The sequence below is a fragment of the Geospiza fortis genome, unplaced genomic scaffold (genome assembly GCF_000277835.1).
Source record: "Geospiza fortis unplaced genomic scaffold, GeoFor_1.0 scaffold1954, whole genome shotgun sequence".
Lineage (NCBI taxonomy): Eukaryota > Metazoa > Chordata > Aves > Passeriformes > Thraupidae > Geospiza > Geospiza fortis.
In genome coordinates, this window is record NW_005055465.1 from 3,285 (window position 1) to 9,996 (window position 6,712).

A 6,712-nucleotide genomic window follows, 5' to 3' on the forward strand; every position below is an offset into this window, starting at 1 on the left:
TAAATACCAGAAAGATGGTCTCTTTTAAACATTCCAGAGAAACTGAACATTCTCAAAATATGACATAACAGATTCAAAGGAGAAGAAGGAAAGGAAAGGCTGGAAAGCCTCATCCCCTGCTCCTCCTCTAACAAACTGGGTGCAATTACTAATAAATCCCCAAAACATACTACTGGAACTGGGATGCAGGGTAGGACGAAGAAACCATAAACCATACATATCTTGAACAGACTTCAGTATCTTTGTAAACGCCCTATAAATCATTATCACCAAGCCCAGCACAATAGCTATTCCAATCCGTGCCCCTCTACCATAAAAACTATGCGTTAGGGACAATAATCCTAGTCATTAGAAAGGTATTAAAACCTCAAAAAAGCCTAGAGACCAGAACCACATGAAGGCCTCTACTTTAAGAGACATTACTAATTCAAGCAACATGGCTACTGACTGCTTGAACTCACTACAGAGTAAGCACAATGAAGATGCAATCAATAAAGGTTTTTTCCACTTTTTCAGACCCCACATTGGGCGCCACTAAATGTATTTGTCCTGGTTCAGGGCAAATTTGGGAGAGAACCCCCAAAGGGGTTCTTCTAGAAAAGCAGATTCAATAGGCCCCTCCCCCAACCCGTTCGGGGAGAAAATACCTTTTTAGAGAAAAGTGGAAAAAAACCCTGTTTATTAAACAATAAAACCTAAATTATATTAAACAATAAAACCTTTTGCTGCTCCAAAAGAGATGACAAACTCAGAGAAGTCCCCTCCCTGGGTTGCAGCTTGGCTCACTCAGTCTCTTATCAGTCCCTCTGGCGCTGGAAATGCCACGGCCCAGGCCTGGCCCTGTGGGCCACAGGTGTGAGCTGCCAGTCTGGACTGAACGTTCAGTCCAGAGGAGGTTTAAACAGGTCCAAAGGAAAGGGGAAAAACCACAGTCCAGGGAACTTCTCTGCCTCAGCTAGCTAAAACTAACTAAAACAAAGGAGAGCTCTGTCCCGCTGTCTGTCTATCCACAGACAACAACAGTCCAGGAGGTGGAATGTGGAGGAGTGAGTGCAGTGTCTGAAAACAAACTGCACGCTTCTGGTCTCCCCCCTTCACTCTCTGGAACAAGTCTTAAAGGTGCAAAACTTATTATTCAGCATAAACAGAACAGACGATTGGGGATAAAAGCATCATATAGTCAACCCAGGACAAGAGGGGAAGTTGACAATAAACAGCAAAATCCCTAGTTTGGAAGGAATGTTTGCATCATGTATGAGATGTATGAATATGCAACAGGCTATTGCTTTTAAGGGTTAATCCTTTGTTAGTGAACATGCTTTTTTTAGGAAAGCATACGAACATTCGTAATTCTTTGCTTTTTTATTGTCCTAACTGATTGTCCAAATTCTTATTGGTCTGATTTGTATTACTCTTTTTATAATCATTTTATTACTATTAAATTTTTAAAATTTTAAAACAAGTGATTGGTTTTTTTCAGATGTTACATGTCATATTGGCTTTTTTGGGATACCAGACTTGTGAAATAGTAGGTGGGGCATATACTGTTTTATTCTCTGAAAAGTTAATTGGCCATCTTTCACAAGGGATTTCAATATATAATGTTGGCTAATTGTTCTTTGCTTAGATAAGGGGGGAGTTTCAAACCTTCATTGGGAAGCTTTAACATCTTAAGAAACTGTTATTATTTTTATATGTATTTACATTTTCACTTTAAAATTTTTCTGTCTGCCAGAAATTCATATTGTGTTTGGAATAAGCTAATACAAAATGACTAGGATTTTACATACTTGTTTTTCATTAATCTAGACAGTTCTTTCTCCAGTGGCTCCTCTGCAGTCTGCAGTATCAGTTTAATAGCGTCTTTCTTCTGCACCACTTCTTGAAGTATATAGAAAACCTGATGCATATTCAAATGTTTAAAACTTTTTTCTTTATATAGATGTACGACAACTTGAAGTTATGTGCTGCTTTGGCTGTATGTCTGTTCTTGCCAACTACTTTGCCTTTATGACCTTCTTTCCAGCCTGAGTCTCCTTGGTATTAGAGGTAAGACCAACTTTAACACATCAAGTTTAGTATTCAGACCCTGTGCTTCTTGCAGGTTATGCATTTCTTCACTGAAGTATATACCAGCATGTTTGTCTTCCTTTCAGTGCGAACAGAGGGAATGCACAGAGAAAGTTATGGTGGCTCAGCTGATGGACAGTTGTTGCAGTAAAGTGGAAAAATTAAAAGAAAAAGGCCTCATAATATCAGGCCTGCTCTGTTAGCCTGTCATTTCTTCTAAGGGAAGCTAGCACTTTGCAAGTTCTCCATGTGAAAGCAATCCTGGTGTGAGCAGTTCGTTAACATAACAATCCATTCCTGGGTGAAAAAACAACTAGCCGCCTGTATAAACTGTTTTTACACCATTAGATAGAAAAATGAAAACTATCTCTCACAAACAACCTTTCCTGCATGTACACACCGGGACTAATCAGTACAGAATAACAACTTGTTATTAACCAATAAAATAATTGGCAAGAAAGCTACTAACCAATTGGAGTCACACACGAGGTCTGTAAAAATTATATTAAAAAGAGTTACGTGAATAAAGAAGGAGAGCTTTTTCCACCATGAAGAAAATGGAGTCTGCATTATTTATTCCTATAGACAGTAACTTGTCACACTCAGTAGTATGAGTTCTATTCTAAAGCAGAGTAAGCAAATTCTAAGTTAATGGATGTCCAAGGATTTTCACTATTTGAAGTCTAACAGGCTAAACGGTAAATTGTAGGTTAACTCTTGTTGATAGCTTCCTGATCAAGTAAAAATACAGTATTGAAGCTCATTGGTTCTTTTAATATGAACTAAATAGGAACTATTTTTAAATTTGGTATTTTTGCAGCTTTCTAGAGAGAGTCGCGAATAGCATCATCTATGGCAACTTAGCCATTTTGCTTGTGTTCTGGATGAAGAAGAAAATAAACCAAATCCTGTAACACAGAGGGTCAAAATAATTATGGTTTGTGGCTTTTTACACCTGTAGCTATGCAATCAGTAAGATGTTCTGGTGCAATGAATAAAGCTTTTGTTTTCTGTAGACTTGTGTTCTACATCCCAGTCTAGTTTACCATAGCTTCCTGTACTTATTACTTGAGCCAAGAGGAAAAATCTGTTGGGACAGGATCAAAGCTATGAGTGTTATGATAGGCCAAAAATAGTGTTGATGGGAGATGTGGAAAATCAACCTTTAGCTTTAGACCCATGACACATGGGAAACAAACAGTCAAAAAAACTTAATCTTAGTGGGTTAGATACCTATTTACAGTTGAAAAATTAATTGGTTTGTGTTTTTAATACAGTCTCTGGGTTTGGTTCTTGTTCATGCCCGCAGCCAATGGATAGTGGAACCAGCTGCTCAAAACAATGCCGTAGGAAATTATGAGAATGCACCAAAGAGAATTGAACCTAATGTTTCATTATGGCAGTTATACCTTTCTCAGTGGGTTACTTCACAGAAGACAAGTGTATTTCCTCAATTAGGGACTGTTCTCCAGTGCTGCCAAGCTTTGGTCCTAGGGTATAACACTTGTAAACTTGCAGATCTGATCACTGTAGGATTTCGTGGAACCTGAGATGTCATTTCATAAGAAATATTGAAATATTATGCTGTTTGTTCAATCTCCTTGAAGTAATAAAAACATGATCAGGAGACAGCTGTTCTGTATGCATCATAATCCTATCTTTCCCCAGTAGCACTGACACCTCTCAGAACACACTGAAAAATACATTTTCCAACTGTACTAGAATATTTATGCAGAGCTTCTGACTATTCACATATAAATACAAAATCCATGTCATTATTGCTTTTCTTTCAGCTTAACTGAAGTTAATGGCATCTTTAGCTCCATGTTACTTCTGAAATAATTGGAAAAGTCTCATAGGTTTTTCTCCCCTTCTCCTAGCAGTTCAACTTGCATTATAGTAGTCATTATAGGTAGAAGATGATAATTTAAATTTTCTACTTAATTGTTGGGAGATAGGTATTAAATAAATTTGATGTACCTGCTAAATAGTGAATATTTTCCAGTCATTTCTCTTACTGGAACTGCTTTATAAGTAAGATTTAGAAACTAGATATTAAAATCTAAAAATTCTTAATACAAATAATTATTTCTCTACCCTAGCATACTTGAATGTCCTGCTAAAAGTGTCCTTTGATGGCAATTTCAGTAACTGTATAAATGATGATCAAACTACTGTTTCCGAAAATCAAAAGAGAAACAATCCTTGCAACAGTGTTAAAATAGTTAAGTAAAAAGCAGACCTTTATTTGTAAGCTTCCAGATGTCCAGGTGGTGATGGGCACACCCTGCACTGGATTTCTACTATTTTATTAGGTTAGTTGATTAGTATACCAATCATATATTGTCCAATTAAAAGAGCAGTTGATTAAGTAATTTTCCCCTGAGTACTGCTCCATTGGAATTGTTCCAGGGGCTTCTTTGCCCCATTTTGTTATGTCTTTCCAGATTCTGGTTGGGAAACAGAATGTCCTTGTAGTTGGTTCTCTTCTTAAAATAAGACTAAATATTATTTCAGGAATGTGTTAGAAGGTTAGCCTATTGTTCTAAAATGTAGAGGGAAAGGGTAGGAAAAGTACTAGGAGCTACATCCATGCATTAGCAATCTACAAAGCTACAAATATATGAAAAATATATACAAAGATAAAAATCTTTAGGCATCATTACTACCCTTTCTAAAGCAAAGGGCTGTCAGAATGTTGTTGTAACCAAATTGTATATACTGTGTATTTCCTTAATGATTTGTCTTTTTTAGAATGGCTTGAATGGATATTGAACAAGTAATTTCTCTTGGATTACCCCTTCTCCTTGCTGTGAAATATATTTTCTTTGAGCAATCAGAGACTGAATCCACACTCTCCTTGAAGAATCCGATAACATCTCCAGTGATGGTCCAGAAAAACATCCCTGTGACCTGTTGCAGGAAGCAGTCTGGACTTCTGAAAAACATTCAGAAATCTAACACAGTAGAAAAAGCTTTAGTTCTCAAAGATGGAAATGGTAATTTTTGGCATTTTGAAGTCTGAACCTATCCCTGAATATATGGAAAAAATGGTGAAATCTGTATTAGCATGTTGTGTTTGCAATCAAAATTGAAGATTTTTTGTAAACCAAAGTTAATTTTAATTGTCTTTATGCAGCTGATGACATAAAACCTGAATTAGCAGAGTCATCAACTAAGGTTACATTTGTAACTGGAAGTTGCAACCCTGTGAAGACTTTTTTATTTCTTAATAGAAAAGAAGAAAAAGTTGACTCACCTCAAGAATCATGTTCTATTGTGGAATGTGTTTGCATACTCGGAAATGCAGAGGTATGTAACTTTTGGTTTAACCTCTACTGCAACATCTGATTTCAAAATTCTTGCAGTTAGTTTTCCAGCCTTTAAATGATCTTATTGACGATAATGTCATCAGAGAATTATATGGCTTTAATAACTTGGAGGACACACACAAAACAACACGCTTTCATAAGTTGCTGTCTTGGTTTAAAAGATAGGTGTCTGTCAAGGAAGGCAGGAACCTTCCTGAAATGGAAAATATGACCCCCTCCCTCCAAATTATTATAACTTTGAAATTACAGGGCTCTCAGGCAAAGATATGGGAAAAGGAATAACAGTTCTTTACTAGAATGTATATATATATATATGTGTGTGTGTGTGTGTGTGTGTGTATACATATATATAAAACACAAGATGGACAAACAATAACAACAACAGGAAAGAAAACAGAAAACCCAATAAACAGACTCTTCCTGCCCTTTAAACAATTTCCTGTTTGGTGTAGTTATGACCGCAACTGGCAGGGGCGCTGGTGGCTCCCAGTGGGCAGGACAGGTGCAATGATTTTCCTGCAGCTGCAGGGGGAGCTCCAGTGTGAGCTCAGAGACCTCTCGATGTGGTTAATGGCGGCTTGGCCGAGATGGGAGATCACAGGCGGCAGCTGGTCAGGATTGCCGGGCTACCTCACAGAGAGGTGGCCCATACAGGGACACCCTACACGCTGGCTCCAGACACCACCCCCCGCAATGGCTGGGGGAAAAAAAAAGCTATTTAAGTAGACTTGCAGTGCAGGAAACCACAGCAGACGAGGATCTCAGAGTCCAACACACAGGAGTAGCCACGGCAAAACGTCGTGGGTAGAGGGTCCAGTGGAAGCTGGTCCCAATGTTTTGGCACCACATGTGCTGGTTCTGAGCTCTGAGCAGTCAGGAAGCAGGGGAAGCGGCAAGGAGCTCCTTCGTCCCCATTCCTGGATACAGGAAAAAGCAAACCCCCAGTCAAGCCTCGGGTAGCCCACTCACTTTTCTTCTTGCAACCCCTCCCCTCCCTCCTCCCAGCGGGGGCTATTTAAATGGACTATCGTGACATTCAGCTACATCTTTTGTTTCCTAATTGCACCATTTGTGTCCCAAGCAACGCCCTTCCCCCACATTGTCCTTCTTCCAGGTAGCAGATGGGAGAAAAATTCACTGAAAAAGCCAAACACAGAACAGTTGCTTCTGCTCCAAACATTCTATTGCATTGTTTTCTCCAGTACAGATGAGTACAACAGATGGGTGTATGTTTTTAAATATGTAAAGATATAACCTTTAATTATGAACTTCCCCGTTATAGATGAGTGTCATGGTTTGACACTGGCACA

At 38.5% G+C, this 6,712-nt stretch overlaps 1 pseudogene; it reads left to right on the plus strand.

Moving 5' to 3' along the window:
- Positions 1-436: 436 nt before the first annotated feature.
- Positions 437-5,382, plus strand: LOC102040135 (annotated as a pseudogene).
- Positions 5,383-6,712: the final 1,330 nt, after the last annotated feature.